This window comes from Peromyscus californicus, unplaced genomic scaffold (assembly GCF_007827085.1).
Source record: "Peromyscus californicus insignis strain IS unplaced genomic scaffold, ASM782708v3 Scaffold_5__1_contigs__length_169319896, whole genome shotgun sequence".
In the NCBI taxonomy this organism is placed as follows: Eukaryota; Metazoa; Chordata; class Mammalia; order Rodentia; family Cricetidae; genus Peromyscus; species Peromyscus californicus.
Window position 1 is genome coordinate 135,292,369 of NW_026294573.1, and position 20,027 is coordinate 135,312,395.

General features: G+C 39.8%; 1 protein-coding gene across 5 annotated transcripts in view; it reads right to left on the reverse strand.

Annotated features, from left to right (window-relative positions):
• Positions 1-14,625, reverse strand: part of St18 (ST18 C2H2C-type zinc finger transcription factor) — a 319,839-nt gene extending 305,214 nt beyond the window's left edge. For 2 of the 5 annotated variants that reach the window (XM_052718272.1, XM_052718276.1), the window contains exon 1: positions 14,577-14,609. The gene's annotated coding sequence lies outside the window, so the exon portion shown is untranslated. Of the gene's footprint in view, positions 1-14,576 lie in introns of all 5 variants that reach the window. The other 3 variants (XM_052718271.1, XM_052718275.1, XM_052718277.1) reach the window with 2 other exon arrangements.
• Between the last annotated feature and the right edge of the window lie 5,402 nt (positions 14,626-20,027).

A 20,027-nucleotide genomic window follows, 5' to 3' on the forward strand; every position in this document is an offset into this window, starting at 1 on the left:
GAAACATGGAGACATTCATCTGGGCATGATTCTCATAAAATCAAAAAGTGGAAGGAGCCAGGGGACATCCTGTTAAAAAGATGAGTCAGACACAGGTAACTATTGCTTATTCTCTACATAGAAACTAAAAAGAAAAACAGCTTATCTGAAAGCAAAAGATGGACTACTGCAGACTCAGAAGGGGACTCAGAAGAGGGGAGAGAAATGAGCTAGAAAGGGCAGAAGAAGGGCAGAGTGGGGAGTATTAATGCACGCTATATGCATATATAGAAATATCAGAGAATCCTAATAATTTGTATGGTTAATATGTATAAATAATTACAGTAAAAGATCAGAAATTATATTTCTAGTTCAGAGTTTCATTCTTGTCACAAGGGACACTGAGTGGGCACACCATTTGATACACTGTAGTCCCCTTCACTGTGTGCCTATCCAAGCTTTCTTGTCCCTTCATTGGAATAAAGACTCCTTAATAAAATGCTTGCTACATGAATGAGTGGATAACCTTTCTCAAACCTGAATACTATGCTTGGAATAATTTTCTGAGTTTTCAAAATGAATATAGTGACCAACTAAAAGGAAGAGAAACTAACAAAATAGCAGCAGGTACAATTCAGGACACAAGAATGGATGACCCTGAAAAAAAAGTTTCTACTCCAAGACTACAACTGCTCCCTGAGACAGAGCCTACCAGCACCGATTGGACTAAGATGTGAGTCTTTGTCTTCATAGCCAAACAACCCAGCCTCTAGGCTTTGGGCCCAGAGGCACAACCCTATGCCCCAACACCACCACCTATTGCAGTCCCAGTTTCAGGCTAGCAGACAGGTCTCCTGCAGACAGTTTGGACTACCAACATCCCCCACCAGACTGTGTAACCCACAAGCCCCACCCCTCTCAAACCCACCCACCCTCCAAGATTACAGCTGCTCCCTGAGACATAGACTACCAGTTCCAATTGGACTAAGAGCTGCTCCCTGAGACACAGAGTTTATCAGTACCGATTGGACCAAGAGCTCCCATTGGACCAAAAGTATCAATCAGACTAAGAAAGTCTCCCTCAGACACAGATACCACTTGAACCAAGTGGAGTAAGAGATGGGTAGACACCAGTGAAATACAGCCAACAATATAAATACCAATATAACACCATCAGAACATAGTGGTTCTATATCATCAAGACCTGAATATCCCAAAGCAGAAGAAATCGACCTAAAATTGACTTTTAAAAGATGATAGAGGCCTTTAAAAAGGAAATGAAAAATTCCCTTAAAGAAACTGAGGAAAAGACAAACAAAAAAAAAAAATGGAAGAAATCAGCCGGGCAGTGGTGGCGCACGCCTTTAGTCCCAGCACTCAGGAGGCAGAGGCAGGTGGATCTTTGTGAGTTTGAGGCCAGCCTGGTCTACAGAGTGAGATCCAGGAACGGCGCAAAGCTACACAGAGAAACCCTGTCTCGAAAAAACAAAAACAAAAAACAAACAAAAAAATGGAAGAAATCAATAAATCCCTTAAAGAAAGCCAAGAGAAAGCAATTAAACAGGTGAAGGAAACAGTACAAGATTTGAAAACTGAAATTGAGACAATAAAGAAGACACAAGCAGAGGGAATGCTGGAAATGGAAAATCTGAGTAAATGAACAGGAACTATAGATGCAAACATAACCAACAGAATGCAAGAGATGGAAAAGAAATCTGTGGTATGGAAGATACGACAGAGGAAATAGATTCATCAGTCAAAGAAAACACTAAAGCCAACAAAGTCATAACACAAAACTTCGAGGAAATTTGGGACAACATGGGAAGACCAAACCTAAGAATAATAGGGACAGAAGAAGGAGAAGAATACCAACTCAAAGGCACAGAAAATATATTCAACAAAATCGTAGAAGAAAACTTTCCCAACCTAAAGAAAGAACTGCCTATGAAGATACAAGAAGCTTATAGAACACCAAATAGACTGAATCAAAAAAAAGTCCCCATGCCACATAATAATCAAACCACTAAGCATACAGAATAAAGAAAAAATATTAAGAGCTACAAAGGAAAAAGGTCAAGTAACATATAAAAGCAGACCCATAAGAATAACACCTTATTTCTCAATGGAGACTCTAAAAGACAGAAGGTCCTAGACAGAAGTTATGCAGACACTAAGAGACCATGGATGCCAAGCCAGACTATTACACCCAGAAAAACTATCAATCACCGTAGACTGAGTAAACAAAATATTCCATGATAAAACCAGATTTAAACAATATCTATCCACAAATCCAGCCCTACAGAAAGCACTAGATGAAAAAAGTCCAACCTAAGGAAGTTAGATATACCCATGAAAACACAGACAATAGATAATCCCACACCAACAAATACCAAAGAAGGGAAACACACAATACTACCACCAAAAAATAACAGGAATTAACAATCACTAATCATTAATATCCATTAATATCAAAGGTGTCAATTAGTCTATAAAAAGATACAGGCTAACAGAATGGATACAAAAACAGGATCTATCCTTCTGCTCATACAAGAAACACACCTCAACTTCAAAGATAGACACTACCTCAGAGTAAAAGGCTGGGAAAAGACTTTCCAATCAAATGGACTTAAGAAGCAAGCTGGTGTAGCTATCCTAATCTCTAATACAATAGACTTTGAACTAAAATCAATTGAAAGAGCTCGGGAAGGACATTACATATTTATAACAGGGAAAATCCACTAAGATGCAGTCTCAATTCTGAACATTTATGCCCCAAATACAAGGGCATCCACATTTGTAAAAGAAACATTACTAAAGCTTGACTCACACATCAAACCCCATACACTAGTAGTGGGAAACTTCAACACCAATGGACAGGAGTGTCAGACAGAAACTTAACAGAGAAATAAGGGAACTAACAGACATTATGACTCAAATGGACTTAATAGATATTTACAGAATATTCCACCCTAACACAAAAGAATATGCCTTCTTCAGCACCCCACGGAACCTTCTCTAAAATCAACCACATGTTTGGCCACAAAGCAAATCTCAACAGATACAAAAAAATTGGAATAACCTCCTGTATCTTGTTGGACCACCATGGTTTAAAGTTAGATTTCAACAACAACAAAAATTACAGAAGCCTGCAATCTCATGGAAATTGAATAATGCTCAACTGAATCACCAATGGGTAAAGGAAGAGATAAAGAAAGAAATTAAAGATTTTCTACAATTCAATGAAAACGAATGTATAACATACCCAAACTTATTGGAAACTATGAAAGCGGTACTAAGAGGAAAATTCATAGCACTAAATGCCCACATAAAGAAGATGGAGAAATCTAACACTAGTGACTTAACAGCACACCTGAAAGCTCTAGAACACAAAGAAGCAAACTCACCCAGGAGGAATAGACACCAGGAAATAATCAAATTGAAGGCTGAAATCGATAAAATAAAAATGAAGAGAACAATACAAAGAATCAATGAAACCAAGAGTTGGTTTTTCGAGAAAATCAACAAGATAGACAAGCCCTTATCCAAATTAAGCAAAAGGCAGAGAGAGAGCATCCAAATTAACAAAATTAGAAATGAGAAGGCTTAACAACAGACAATGAGGAAATCCAGAGAATCATCAGGTCATACTTCAAAAACCTGTAATCCACAAAACTGGAAAATCTAAAAGAAATGGACAATTCTGGACAGGTACCACATACCTAAGTTAAATCAAGACCAGATTAACTATTTAAATAGACCAATAACCCCTAAGGGAATAGAAACAGTCATTAAAAGTCTCCCAACCAAAAAAAAAAAAAAAAAAAGAAAAGAAAAAAGAAAAGCAAACCTAGGACCAGATGGTTTCAGTGCAAAATTCAACCAGATTTTCAAAGAAGAGCTAATACTAATACACTTCAAATGGTTTCATACAATAGAAACAGAAGGAACATTACCAAACTCTTTTTATGAGGCTACAGTTACCCTGATAACCAAACCACACAAAGATTCAACAAAGAGAATTACAGAGCAGTCTCCCTCATGAATGCTGATGCAGAAATACTCAATAAAATATTGGCAAACCAAATCCAAGAACACATAAAAAAAATTATCCACCATGACCAAGTAGGCTTCATCCCAGGGATGCAAGGATGGTTCAACATATGAAAATCTGTCACCATATAACCATATAAACAAACTGAAAGAAAAACCATGTGATCATCTCATTAGATGCTAAAAAGCCTTTGACAAAATCCAACACTCCTTCATGATAAAGGTTCTAGAGATAAGGAATACAAGGAACATACCTAAACACAATAAAGATAATTTACAGTAAGCCAACAGCCAATATCAAATTAAATGGAGAGAAACTGAAAGGCTTTCCACTAAAATCAGGAATAAGACAAAGCTGTCCACTCTCCCCATATTTATTCAATGTAGTACTTAAAATCCTAGCTAAAGCAATAAGACAACAAAAAGAGATCAAGGGGATACAAATTGGAAAGGAAGAAGTCCAGCTTTCCCTATTTGCAGACAATAGGATAGTATACATTAAGTGACCCAAAAAATTCTACCAGGGAACTCCTACAGCTGAGAAACTGCTTCAGTAATGTGGCAGAATACAGATTAACTAAAAAAAAAAAAATCAGTAGCCCTCCTATATACAAATGATAAATGGGCTAAGAAAGAAATCAGAGAAACATCACCCTTTACAATAGCCACAAATAATATAAAATACCTGGGGGTAACTCTTAATAAGAACATTAAGCCTCTGAAGAAAGAAATCGAAAAAGATATCAGAAAATGGAAAGATCTCCCATGCTCATGGATAGGTTGGATTAACATAGTAAAAATGGTAATCTTACCAAAAGCAATCTACAAATTCAATGCAATTACCATCAAAATCCCAACATAATTCTTCACAGACTTGGAAAGAACAATACTTGACTTCATATGGAAAAACAAAAAGCCCAGAACAGCTAAAAGAATCTGCATAATAAAGCAAGCTCTGGAGGCATCACAGTCCCTGACCTCAAGCTCCACTATAGAGCTACAGTAATAAAAACAGCTTGGTACTGGCATAAAAACTGACATGTGGACCAATGGAATCAAATTGAAGACCCTGACATTAATCCACACACCTATGAATACTTGATTTTTAACAAAGATGACAAAACTGTACCATGGAAAAAAGAAAGCATCTTCAACAAATGGTGCTGGAATAACTGGATATCAACATGTAGAAGATTGCAAATAGAGTCATATTTGTCACCATGCACAAAATTCAAGTCCAAGAGGATCAAAGACCTCAACATAAATCCAGTTACACTGAACTTGATAGAAGAGAAATTAGGAAGTACTCTTGAATGTATTGGCACAGAAGAATACTTCCTAAATATACCACCAGTAGTACAGACACTGAGAGCAATACTTAATAAATGGGACTGCCTGAAACTGAGAAGCTTTTGTAGGGCAAAGGACACAGTCATTAAGACATAACAACAGCCTACAGAATGGGAAAAGATCTTCATAAACCCCATACCTTACAAGAGGCTGATCTCCAAAATATATAAAGAATTCAAGAAACTAGACATCAAAATACTGAACAATCCAATGAAAAAAATGGGCTACAGAGCAAAACAGAGAATTCTCAACAGATTTTCAAATGGATGAAAGACATTTAAGGAATTGCTCAACATCCTTAGTCATCAGAGAAATGCAAATCAAAATGACTCTGAGATATCATCTTACATCTGTCAGAATGACCCAGATCAAAAACACTGAAGACAGCTTATGTTGGAGAGGATGCAGAGCAAGGGGAACACTCCTCCACGGTTGGTGGGAATGCAAACTTGTATAGCCACTTTGGAAATCAGTATCATGGTTTCTCAGAAAATTGGGAATCAACCTCCCTCAAGACCCAGCTATACCACTCTTGTGCATATACCCAAGGAATGCTCAATCATACCACAAGGACACATGCTCAACTATGTTCATATGAGATTGCCCTACTGATCAACCTGTTCAGCTGAGATCTTTTTAGGAGAAGATTCAGAAGCCTGCAGTCTGAGGAAGCAAGATCAGCTGAGGAGTTGGCAAGTGAGCAGAGCATGACCCAAGAACGCAAGAGAAGGAGCTGTCCAGCCACTGAACCAGGTCACTGGAGTCATAAGCCCAACCTTCACCAAATGGGAACAGCTGAGGATTTTGTAGAGCACTTGGGGAAGGAGCCATCACTGTGGGATGCAACCAGACTGGACCTGAGCATTCTGCCCAAGGCTGGCTGGGGGTCCAGCTGCCGATTATGCAAAGCCCCAAAACTTGGAGGGGTTGGTGAGATTGCCTTACTGATCACTGTGTTCAGATGAGCATTATTCATAATAGCCAGAATCTGGAAACAATCTAGATGCCCCTCAACTGAAGAATGGATAAAGAAAATGTGGCACATATACACAATGGAGTACTACTCAGCAGTAAAAAACAATGATATCATGAAATTTGCAGGCAAATGGATGGAACTAGAAAATAACATCCTGAGTGAAGTAACCCAGACTCAGAAGGACAAACATGGTATGTACTCACTCATAAGTGGATACTAGATGTAAAGCAAAGTACAACCAGACTACTACCCACAGCTCCAGAGAAACTAGCTAACAAGGAGGACCCTAAGAGGGACATATAGATAGCCCAGTGAAGGAGAAATAGATGAGATCTATATGGGGCAAACTAGGAGTGAGGGGTGATAGTGGAGGGCAAGGAATGGGGGATGAGAACATAAGGAAATGGGAGGTTTGAGCTGGAACAGGGACAGAGTGGGAGAGCAAGGAAAGAGATACCATGATAAATGAAGGCATCATGGGAATAGGGAGAAACAGGATGCTAGGGAAGGGCCTAGGAATCCACAGGGATGACCCCACCTTAGACTACTAGCAATAGTTGAGAGGGTGCCTGAACTGGTCTACTCCAGTAACCAGATTAGTAAATACCCTAACTGTCATTATAGAGCCTTCATCTAGTGACTGATGGAAGCAGATACAGAGATCCATGGCTGGGCGCCAGGCCAAGCTCCAGGAGTCCAATCGATGAGAGAGAGGAGGGATTCTATAAGCAAGGGACATTGAGATCATGATGGGAAAACATACAGAGAAGGCCAGCCAAACTAGTGGAAATGCATGAACTGTGGACCAATAGCTGTGGAGCCCTCATGGTGCTGGACCAGGCCCTTTGGCTATGCGAGACAGTGGTTTAGCTTGAACTGTTTGGGGGGCCTGCAGGCAGGGGGATCGGGATCTATACCTGATGCATGAGTGGTTTTTTTGGAGCCCAATGCCTAAGGTGTGACACCTTGCACAGCCTTGGTGCAGTGGGGAGAGGTTTGGACCTGCCTCAACTGAACGTCTAGGCTGTAGTATGTAGTTGTTCCATATTTGACCTGGAAGTACTGCCCCTAGTGAGTCTTCCGGTAACTGCCATGCCTGCCTATGACCTGCCCCTTGGGTGGGGCCAAGATGGGAGCCCTTAAGACAGGAGATTCAGATATGCTAGATCTCATGGTTCCTTGTGATCCTGGATGCTGGATAGTAGATGGAGCAAAGTTCTCCAAAGAACACTGCTGGACTGCACCTCACCTCTCTTGGATGCTGTAACTAATCCCTTTACTGGCTGTAAGTTACCCCAAAATAAATCTCTTTTTTAACTACATGGAGTTACTTAATAAATACCCACAATACCAGGCTCTGCTGATTCTCCATGGAAGACCTTGATTTGGAGGAGGTGGGAATGGGGAGTGAGTTGCGGGGAAGACTGAAGGATGGGATAAGGGAGGAGGGGGGATCTGTGGTTGGTATGTAAAATGAATAGAAAATTTCTTAATAATAAAAATTTTTTAAAAATGTTTCTAGATTCCACATATAAGTGAGATAATGCAATTTTCAGTGTCTTATTATTTTAATTAGCATGTTTTTCAGGTCCATTCATGTTATAAGCAGCAAAATATCATTCTCTGTGAGACTGAATGTTTCATTATATAGACATACCAGTTTCCTTACCTACTCATCCACCAGCAGACACAGATTGCTTCTACCTTAGTTATCATGAAGATACTGCTGTGAATGTGGGCATGCAGACACTGACAAATCCTTTAGATGTATACCCAAATCTACCCTTATGTGTGTGAGATGATATATCATCATAGCTTGATTTGAACTCCTCTGAAGATTAATGATGCGAAGTATCTTATATAGATTGACAGTTTTTATGTTTGCTCTAGAGAGCAGTCTTTTTAGGTCCTTCGCCCATTTTATATTGGGTTGTGAGAGTTCTTTATAAATTGTGGATAGCAGCCCTGTAGCACGTCTGTAGTTTGCAACTATATTATCCTTTTGTGTAGGCTGTCTCTTCTTCAGTTGTGTGTGTGTCTGTGTGTATGTGTCTCTGTGTGTGTGTGTGTGCATGTGTGTGAAAAAGCTCTCTCATTTGATTGAACTCCTTTTGTTTTTGTTTTGTGCATGAGATTTTGGTACCCAAAACATCCCTCCCAAAGCCGGTGTCACAGGTCCTTTTCCTTTATGTTCTCTTCTAGGAGTTTTATGGTTGCAGGTCTTTTCTCCATTTGGACTTTACTTTTACATATGGTCTAAAAAATGGGGGAAGTTTTATTTTCTTACATGTAAAAATATGTTTTCCCATTAACATTTTCTAAAGATGCTATTTGGGGGTAGCGCAGTCATTGATGGATTAGGAGTACAGTTATAGAGGAAAAAACAGCTCTAATGTTATATATCACTGTGAAGTAGCTTAGAATGACAGCATGGCTAAATCATCAGTACTAAAACACATGCTCCTTAAGACCAAGTTGTTGAAAATTATAAAAGAGGACAGCTATGACTCAGTGTTTAGGTCTTGAGTAGAGACAGGTTCCTTCCATGTTCTTGGAGAGTCTTCCTTACTTCTTTGAAGAAACCCCAGTTTCTCTACTTGTGTAACAGAGGCAGGCATTACTATCTTAAGGGCTCTTAAGAGGATTAAATGAGTCTACCAGGTTGATCTCAATCCTTGGGGGAGTCTTTGGCCTGGAGGAGATGGGAATGAGGGTGGGCTGGGGGGAAGGCGGGGGGGGGGGGGGGGGGAGGACAGGAGGGGGGAGAACAAGGGAATCCGTGGCTGATATGTAGAATTAAATTATATTGTAAAATAAAATAATTTAAAAAAAGAGGATTAAGTGAGAGTACATTCAGAGTTGTGAGCCTAGGCCTGACTCCAAGAAGTACTTACATACTGGTTGAAAGAATGAATAGATAAATAGAGCCTAGGCAGAGCAGCATTTCCCAGGCCAGAGAGCACACATACCCAGTGTCTTTCTCTGGTATCACATCCACCATAACATTTAAGAAAAAGTAGGTAATGTTTTGGAACAAGAAATGATAAGAGAACAATACAAGATCTTACATTCCACCACTGTGTATATGAACTAACTGAAACAAGAGATAATGCAGAACAGTGGAGAAAGACAGTGAGCCAAGCCCTTCCCCACCTGCTGCACACTGAAAAGTTTATAAGTAACTCATACTTGGGTATTTCTACCTTTTTTTATACATTTTCTTCAAGTAATAAATAACAATTGTCTGGTATAGTTTTAACCAAAGCTTTAAATTAAAAAAAAAAAAACCTGCAAACCCTCCAGGTTGTCTTTAATGCTCAGAACTTTTCTTCAAGACAAAAAGTATAAATATCTACATACAAATGGAAAATAATTCCTTCCAATTCTCCCAAGCACTAAAAACAACATGCAGCTATAACTTCAAGTCACTTTGCTCAGAGCCAGTTACTGTGCTAACCAGTCTAATGTTCCTGCCTGGAACAAGCTCATGATGGTGTTTATGATTTTTGAACAAGCTGATGAAAAAAGCATTTGCTTAAGGCTCCCATCAATGAATGCAGAGCTTAGACTAGTCTTTAGCTTACACAAACGTTATGCTTATTAATTCAGAATGTTCATTCAGTTATTGAAACATGATAGCAAAATGCTACAGTGAAAGACTGATTCTCTATTATACAAATTAGCTTTGCATAAAATCCTCTGGCTCTGGAATAACTGTCCACATATCAGGAGTCATATACCTCTTTGAGGTTTTTAAACTATAACTTATATGGCAAAACTTAACATCAATGCTCTGAATGCACAAACAGGTTAGAAATGATCCAAACACATTCATCTGATTGAGAAATTTCCAGCTGGATTTCAGCTTAAGAAATTCTAAAACTACCTATGTGTAGTTCAGTCCCTGCCAACATGCACAACATCCTTTCAATTAAGGCAGCTCTATGACTCATACCACCTGTCTCACTGATCCTGCTGCATCCTTTTTCTGGTCAGAGTTCTCTTTTAGGATTAAAACTTTTATGAAAACAAATATCAAATATTTATTCAAATTGATTATTTCACATTCTGAAAACTCCATTTCCTACTATAAAAGTCTATTTATCTATGTTAATTTTAACAAGCCAAGGATTACCCAAACAGTCCTTCCCAGTGACCATGCTTGCCGGAAGGTGGGGAACTAAAGGGCTGTTAGTACCGGTGTCATATTACATGTGATTTCTTTTCCACCAAGAAAGGGCCTTATTAAAGAGATTTTCAAAAATCTGCTTAGAAATAGTTCAATGAAATGTTTAAGTACCCATGAATATACTAGAAAGAACAAAATACAGCAAACACAGGAGAAAGGGTGGTAAGGATGGAGGAGAAGGAGAGAAACAAGAAGAGTGGCTACACTTTCAGGCATGATCCAGCTGGGGACAGGTCTCTAAACTTCGATTCAATGTAACACTGACTGGGAGACTTCTACCGAAGTCTAGCCTTAGAAGAACAATCTTTTTCGTTAAAGAATTCCACTGTGGGATCTGAAGATTAAATATACTAGTATGGGGACTATATAACCAGCTTGAAGACAAGAGCTAAAGTAAATTAAAAGAGAAAAAATGAGGGTTAAGTTGTACCATTTCTATAGATGAGATGAAATCTCTTATTTTTTAAAGAAAACACAATATATTCAATGGGAAGAAGAGGAGGAACAGCAGCAGCAACAACAACTACAGGATCACTGATTCAAATTTCCTCCTTCTTACTGTAGGAACTCTTGATTGCAATGTTTTCCTCTGAGCAAAATGGGATAAAACTCTGCTGCTGGTTTCATGACAAGTTACACAAGAATGAAATCTGGAACTCAAGCATCATCATGCGAGAGCCAGGCAAACACACAGGAAAGCTGCAGTCAGAAACTTGGGGGTTGGATAATCCCTTGTGGGCCAGAGAGCTCTAGTCCAATGAGGGGAGCAGATGAAGTCCTGAGTGAATGTTTATTGTTTGACCAGAGCACAAGCATGGCAACCACCTCAGTGCCTCAGGCCCATGAGAATGACAAAGCCATTGCCTTTGTCTGTGTATGGATGGTGACAGTATGTGCACCAAGACTGCACTAATAGCTTCTTTCTCCCAGTGTTTATAGTCTGAAACTGCTTCTCCACCAAAATTAGCTCAACTTGCTTCCTTGTTCCACTGTATGTAATAACCTGCCTCCTCATCCAGCTGTGTACAGTATGTACATAAACCTGCCTCTTTGCTCACTGTTGCATAATAAACTCACTGAGTTTGCTGGCTACTGCTGAGCCTCTATCATGGCCCACAGCTCACCTGATCCCAACTTTCTTGTACAGGTGTCTGTCTTTCCTCATTCTCTCATTGGCCTAGTCAGATCAACCCCAACACAGGGCTCTAGAGACCTAGGGCACAAGTTGGGGGCTGAACACTCAAGGGCCAGCCGAGAAACTTTAAGGACCAAACCCAACTCTGAACATGGAGCCCCCTTTTTCCCCTTTTTCAACAAAGAGGAGGGAGCCAGGAAGCTGAAGATTCATCAACCTGGTGAATAACTTAAGTGAAACTTATCCTTCTCTTCACTAAACTATCCATGGTAACTCAGTACCCCAAGTCTCTAGTCTATTTCCTTCAGCACATGTTACAATATACAGAGAAAATGAGAGGAGAGTTCAAGGGCACTTTTGATGGAAGCCAGATGAATTGTTACAGTTGCCTGGGAAACATTTGAAAGCAACAATATTTGATATGTCAAATATCTTAAGTCAATAAGTGCCAAAGTTATGTAGAGGTAAAACCAAGCAAGCAAATGGTGTGAAAGGGAGTGCTGTGGATGTGCTATGTTCTCAGAACTAAAATTCTGAAAGGAGAAAAAGAATGCATAATCTCTTAATTGGCCTAAAAGAATAATAACCCTAAATGCCAACTTTTCACATACAGAAAATGATTTAGTATAAAGGCATTTCAATTTCCTAAACATTTATGCACTAAATCCAGGAGTTTGTAACAACCTTACAACAAAACATAAAGTGTTCATATAGAACTTTCCCCTGTGGTCGTTGTGATGCTGTTGAAGTCTAATGTGTAGATTAGTAGTATGGTTTCTTTTCAGATTTCCAGTACAAATATGTATGTCCCAATGTTGAGCTTTAAGTGTGTCTTAATACAGAACAACAACACATGTTTGCTGTAGCAATTCTGAAGAGAAAAAAAATGTAAATAAAACAATGAGCTATCATTTTGGGTGTGATGAGAGAAAATCCCTAATATACATTTTGCCCCAAAAATATATTTTAAGAGATTTCTCTATGAATTTGATTTTGTTATTTTTCTTCAGAAAAATAACCCATAAAAAGCTGCATTATGAGGACTTACACGTCTTACTGGTATTGGAGTTCATGTAGACTTTTGTAACACAATAAACCAAAAGAAAAATGAAAACAATTCCTCAGGGATGCAGCTCAGTAGTAGAGCACTACATGCACAAGATCCTAGACTCAATACTCAGTAGAGGAAGAAAAGAGAAATCAAAGTGCAAACATCACAGGAGTCTCAGGGAATTCATTGTGTCCTTTGCACCTCAACATCTGTATGATGAAACACCCACTCAGGGACCATCATACTTGATCCTTTGTTATTTTAGAGATCTGTAGTTTCAGCAAAGGGCACCCTCTGAAAGGGCAGATTTTAAGCAGTTATTTTCCCTGCAGGTTTTTTGTTTGTTTGGTTGGTTGGTTGTTTTTCGTTTGTTTTGTTTTTTGATAACTGGTTGGAAACTTTTCAGCATTTTATTGCTCTGAGCTGCCCTCTGCTGGTATAAATAATTTACGGAAAATACTCTACATCTCTACCCCATTCATTAACAGTGCTATTCAAGGGCAGCCCTTCTCATTCTTTGTGCAGAAGTGTAGAAATGTGGAGGGCAGCAATTTGATTTTTAAAATTTAAATTTAAAATTTTAAAGAAGAGTTGGAGGAAAGCTTTTTTAGTTTGAGATCTTTGATCTTGAGATGCTGCTCTTTTCAGAAGACAAACACAGATACAAACTAAGGATGATGTATCACCTAAGAAGTTTGGTTTTAATATGAAATCAGTAAGCAGATCGGTATGCTGCTATGAATTTACTTAAGGGACTAATTTTCCACGACAATCACCATTCTTTTCAAATTCCATGAATAAGGGTTACAGGAGAATCACTTCTTTCTGCGTTGTTCATCTGAGTTTACCTGAGAGACCCAGACAATTAATATGACATTGGTTTATGTGAATTAGTTGGAAAGACCAAGACTCTAGATGGTATGCAGTCAGGCACCAGAAATTCTTTTCTGTGAAGACATCTGCTGTGAGCCTGGGCCTCTTGTCCCCTCCTCTTCTGTTTAGAGCTGCCTAGCTTCATCAGTCCTAAGAGAGACCTGGCACAGTCCTGAGAAATAACAGCTTCACTTCAATGCATACCATAGAAGGAGAAATCTCCTTACAATGCTGGCATTACATACCCAAAATTGCAACAAATGAATGTGTTTCTAAGCTTTGCTTTAAGGAACATATTCAGAGTTTTAAGTACCATAGAGTGACCAATGAAATCTTTGTCCCTCTGAACATCTGCCAAAGTACCCACTTGAGAGTTCTAAAACAATGTTCATTTTTTAGAAAGCCGAGTAAGCGTGGCATTAAGAGCAAATTATACTTCACAAGGATAAAAAAAACCATAGTTTGGTGCCTGTGTTCCAGTAAAGAGACATACAGTATACATATGTTGCAGGTTTCTTATAACAACAAACAACCATTCAAATATTCAACTTATCTTCAGATTTGATGCTTATTATATGTAAGCAACAGATGTATTTCTTATCTGAGTACCATTAAAAAGTGGTTTTCTAAAAGAAAATTCTAAATAGAAAATGAGTCAGTCCCAGTACAAATCCATACTGTGCATGTAGCATTTGTAATATAAACACACTGACACTTTACAGAAAAACTTGTAGAATTTGATAATCTTCAGTATCCCCTATAACAGATCACATGACCTCTACTCCTTCACAGCTCACACTTAACACAGGGCTACCATACCCACACTCACAAGAAAAGAGAAACAACAGGTGAGTCTTCCCAGATCCCCCTTCACCAGTCCTACCTCAGTACTGTTTGTTTCCTCCCAAAGTCCAAGCCAGTATGAGATGTAGTCAAATAATTACAAACTACCTTTGACAATATTTGTCCTTACCTGTACCTGGTAGATGTCTATAGTTATTCAGAGAGTTATCTTTTCTTGGATATGTTCCAAAATGTTCTTATGCTATTTCTCTTAGGGTTTCTCCATGCTGATCCACTCAGATATTGCATTACCTTCTAAAAGAGAAAAATGTTAAATTATTGTAAGAAAGCCCATTTGTTTTTTGTTTTTTTCATATCAGGGCTAAACAATGACAAACCACTGTGACTGGTACCTTACACAGCACTAACAGGTGTTGGTTTTTATAGACTATAATGCCAGAAACCTTCTCTCCTCTTGTAGATTTACTTAAAAGCCACGTTTGTTATTTCAGTTCCAGCTTTTTGCTCCTTACCTCTAGTATTCCCGTGAGATCACATTCTGTGAGAAACATTCTGCCCTTCTCCCCACAAAAAGGTTGCATAGAATCAGAATGCAGAAGCCTGCAACTTGCTAACTTTGCTCTGTATTATTTACCAATCGCACAAAGAAAATGCTGTCTATTCAGAACTCATTTCAAAACTCTTTTCACTGTGAGTAAGCGAACAAGCGGGCTCATGTCCCAAGCCACAGTCATATCCCCAGTGGTCCAGTGATGGCTGTGGGGCTGGCACCGAGTGGCACAGCCTTCAGGCATCCTACAAGGGTCTGTGGTAAACAGCCTGGGAACTTCAAAGCCAGAAGTGAAGAAATAAGGTGGGGGCGAGCTCCTTGACATTCTCTTCTCTGGTTTCTTGGCTTGTTTGCCCCAAATCTCTGCCATCAGTAGCCCTTCTCCAAAAGGTTCCTTTGCCACAGATGTGCACGATGTCACCAAGGTGACAAAAGAAGCAGCTGGCTAGAAAACTGCTGAGTTGCTGTCCTTGGGCAAGTAATATAAATCACAGAGACTTTAGTTGTTTACTAGAGCCATGCACGGCCATGTTTTCCCAATGAAGCCCTTCCTATGCCTCCCCTCCCCCTCTCCCCCTCTGAAGTCATCAGGCCTCAATACAAAGCTTACTATTTCTATTGACCACATAAAGGACACAGGGAATAAACAGGGAGAGGATAGACTATCTAAGGCTCTTGACTGAAATATAGGAGCTTTGAAACACGTCTCAGACCCACCCAGAAAAAACATTCAGTGTACAACAAAATGCCAGGGCTAAGGAAGGTATATGTGGGACCATCTGTAAAAGGTGAGCAGCGTCTTCCCTGGGAACATGAGAATAAAGAGTGAGGCCGCCTGCTATCAGGAGCAGCTCAAGATTTGGTGTTCTAGAAAGCCCATTATAGAGGATTACAGCAAAGTCAGTCAGGACAGAAAGCAGGATGCTAGGCATTCATATCACTACAAATGATTCCGCCCCTTCCTACATATCCCATATACACCCAAGTGGTTGGTACATGAAGGGAATGGGGTGTCGGACCTGCATATCATGGATATCATCCCATGGTTGGGGATCTGGTCCCAATAAATAAGATAACAAGAATGAGAGCAAAAGCAAGCTCTATGTTGATTCTTTCAAGAGTTGTGCTTTTTCAAGTGCTCAACTAAGTCACCCCTCATAGACACTTCTGACAGAATGGAATCACCAAGAGACACGGCCTTGCATTTCATGGCAGTTTCCCCAGAGTCAGACACAGGGCCTGGCCCATGGCAGTAGGCTAGTTTCCCAGCTGGAATTTGATTGGTTCATTTTAAGGCAATGTTCTTCATTATGGTTGTTTTAGAGAATTCTAGATGAGTGTCTATTCCTGAAGCTTCCAAATGTGGATCAATATCAATATATGTTTTCTAACAAAACACCAAACATTTTCACAGCTTTTGTGTTCCCACTACCTCCTACCCCTTTTCCAAGTCACAAAATCTCTGAGACAGTCCTCATTAGCTACTTCAATATTCTGTCTTGCAACTAAGGTCAAATATTGTAATAACATGTAAACATTTCTCTTTGGCCAAAAAAGGAGGAGGAGGAGGAGGAGGAGGAAGAGGAAGAAGAAGAAGAAGAAGAAGAAGAAGGAGAAGGAGAAGGAGAAGGAGAAGGAGAAGGAGAAGGAGAAGGAGAAGGAGAAGGAGAAGGAGAAAAGAAAGAAAGAAAGAAAGAAAGAAAGAAAGAAAGAAAGAAAGAAAGAAAGAAAGAAAGAAAGAAAGAAAGAAAGGCAAACATACCAGTGAGCTTCCCAAACTGAGCAAGTTTGGGCAAGCATATGCAGCCTCAGTTTGGGAAGCCACAATATGCCATTCATCCCTAACTAGATGACGGGACAGAAATATTGCTGCTGAACCAACCAAGGGAAATATGCTGCTCATCCAAAACAAACTTGCAAAATCTAACTTCCACTGCCGAAATTTTTCAGATGAGAATTTTTCCTACATTACATTTTGAAGTATTTTTTCCCACAAGTTATATGAAACTGGTAACCCAGGGGCATATCTCAAAAGATGGAATCCTTACATGTTGAAATATACATTTAGAAATAACTAGGTGAGGGCCCTTCCTCAAGGTAGGACTAGGTGGAAATGGGTGTGAGTAAAGACTGTGCATGTGGTTAAAACATTAAAAACCAAGACTCTTGGGGCAGTGAACCACAGCCTATTCACTCCCTTTACTACTAAAACCTTTCAACTATTCACTAACAAGTCCATTTGTATCAACCACATCCTAGGGTCTCCAATGTAACAGCTGACTTTGGCACCTAGTACTAGATAAAATTGATGAAAAAGTTGAAGAATTTCCACTGGGGCTATGTTTAAGAATGGGGGCTCAAAGAGAAGCAACAACAGTTCTTTCTCCTGGGGATCAGATCTTGACTCTGTTCTCACCCTCTTCGCTGATGGAGGTGGGGTAAGAAGCCTGAGTAAACACATCCTTTGGACAGCCTAAATGCAAATCCCACCTTTTCCTTTTCCACTAGCACGTTCTTGGCTTCAAAAGGCCACCAACAAAGCATGACGTCTGCATATACTTCAGGGCCACTGACAGGAGAAACTGAAGTTGAGATAATCCACCACCTGTACCCAGATGAAGTCTTACTTTCTAATTAAAAAAAGTTACTCAGAACAACATAGGAACACTCCAGCCAATGGTTACATTCACACAGCACTCTATAAGATGTGCTATGAAATTCTCACTTGCTGGCTGCTTCAAAGTGCTTGTTCCTGTGCAAAACAGCCATTTATCAAGTACTCATTTTTTGAAATATCCTTAAAACAATCATATAGTTACATTCTGTTCAGGAATAAGTGCTGCTTAAGGTTTGGGTTGTTGTGGATTATTCTCCCTAGAAAACTACATTTATTTGAATTAGGGAACTGGACAGCAAAGGTTGTCCTAAAGTTTATCTATTAAGTGATGTTTCCTGAATGAGTCAATGTGACAAGGTGATAACCTAGTAACTACTGGCAAAGATGTCACTGTCTCTAAAGAACTGTACCCAAGTAGAATGGGCAATGATTCCTAGTTCTTGGACTCTGTAACTTGTGGAATCTGCTTTCTGAAAACGCCTTTGGAGGCTGCAGGCAGCACTGGCAAGGATGAAATGGAAAAGAAAGCATTTTGCTGGCAACTTACAAAATACAAGTAGCATTTGGATCTCCACAGTATGGTACAGCAAAATGCACAGCCCCATTGCTGACACCAGGTTACAGCCTTGAGAAAGGGTGTGAGAAGCAGGCCAGGCCATGTGGTCACTGGTGACTGACACTAAATAAAGCTGAGGAAGGGGCAGCCCACAGATTCCTGATTCTTTTTCTTTAAACCATGCCAATTTTTTTTTTTTTATAAATTCTTTGAGAAACCAGTGGGCGGGCACAGATGGGAAGTGGGAAGCTGCAAAGGGGAAGAAGATGGTACTGGAGAGAAGTGTGGAGCTGGGTGCTCTTCTACAAGTGCATCTTCCAAGATCCAGATGGCATGGCCTTTCTTTGATACTGCCACCTGTCACCACTGCCTCTTCGGCACCCCCTACTGCTGTCAGGATGAAATGACCGTACTGATACCCAATCACCCTGGATCAATTTGCAATTGCAGGGGCCACAGCTCACTATACAACCTGGAAGGTATTCTGTAAGCATAATACATATTTTTAAAAGCAGCAGTTTTAAAACAGCCTGCTAATGTGCCGCCTTCCATGAAATGCAAACTCTCCTTAGGGGAATGCTCTTTTATCTATGCAACAAACTTTGAAGCAGTTCTTTCCTAATGAGTTGTCAGCAAGGGCCATCCACTTGAAAAAGTTAGAGTGGCCTGGGAAGGTAGCAGCTGCACGATTCTGAGCTGTATGTACCCAAAGCTTAGGATGGATTAGGCCCTTGTCCTTTTTTATGTGTGTGAGTTAGCTCTGAATCAGAAAGCTATGCAGTGCCCTCTGAGGATCAGCTGTGATACCTGCTTTTTATAGACTACAACTTGAGAAAAAAGGAGCGAGAGGAGGAGGAGACTTAAGAGACCAACCAGTGAGGCCCTACAACACACTGCTTCAGGCTGCACTGGGGGCCCTGAGAGCTCACTGGAGCTCTTGTCACTGCTAGGAAGCTTGCCCAGACCCAGGCTGGTGACTCCCTGCATAAAAGACAAATTCCTCTACTCATAGAGTTTGCAGTCTATGACTAAAGCAAATGCTGAACAAATACAACACTGAGGTGCAGTTTTAGGAAGAGAGGCAAAAAGTGCCTCAGAGCCAATAACACGGGGCTCTTGCTCTCTAGGGCACTGTGAAGGGCTTCCCTGGAGAGTCAATATTTCATTGGAGATAATGAAAGTGGTAAGAACTAACTAGAAAATGGGATTCTTTCCCAACCCACCCATGGCATGTGGAAAGGATCCAGAGCATGAATGGCAACAGCTGAAATGGATATGCACAAAAGCAAAGCTCGCCACCACTGCCAGCAACTTCACGTCAGTTTGGTAGCCTACTCTCTGCAACTATGACTGCCTTGCTGCCAGAGTTCTTGCTCATTTTCCCTTTAAGAATATAAAAATGAACCTTACAGAATATTTCTGGAAAATTAAAAACAGATGTCACTCATATATAATATAGTATCACAATAATCTGAATAAAACACAAGGACATTACTGCATACTTCTACTTTCTGCTTCATGCCATTTTCCGTGGAAAAATAAATTTCTATATTTCACACCCAGGAAAAAGCCCCTTACTTAATCAGTCTAAGACACCTTTTTTTTTTTTAACAATTAAAAAGTTCCAAATTTGCTGGGGGTTCTTTCTTATAGCCTCTTTTGCTAATGAAGATCTTTTTAGAGATCACTTCATCATCTAGTGTGATGAGTCAAGACTTTCATTTAAAACCTTGAAAATATGTCAATAGAGCACATATGTCAGATTCTGGGTTACAAAATCATAGATAAAAATGAATTAATGAAGTAAAATGAGTGGAAAACTTCAAAGGGAAGCAACAGCCTAGACATTAGTTAACAGACCAACACCTGTCTTGGGTGGGAGGAGCCTGCCAACTTT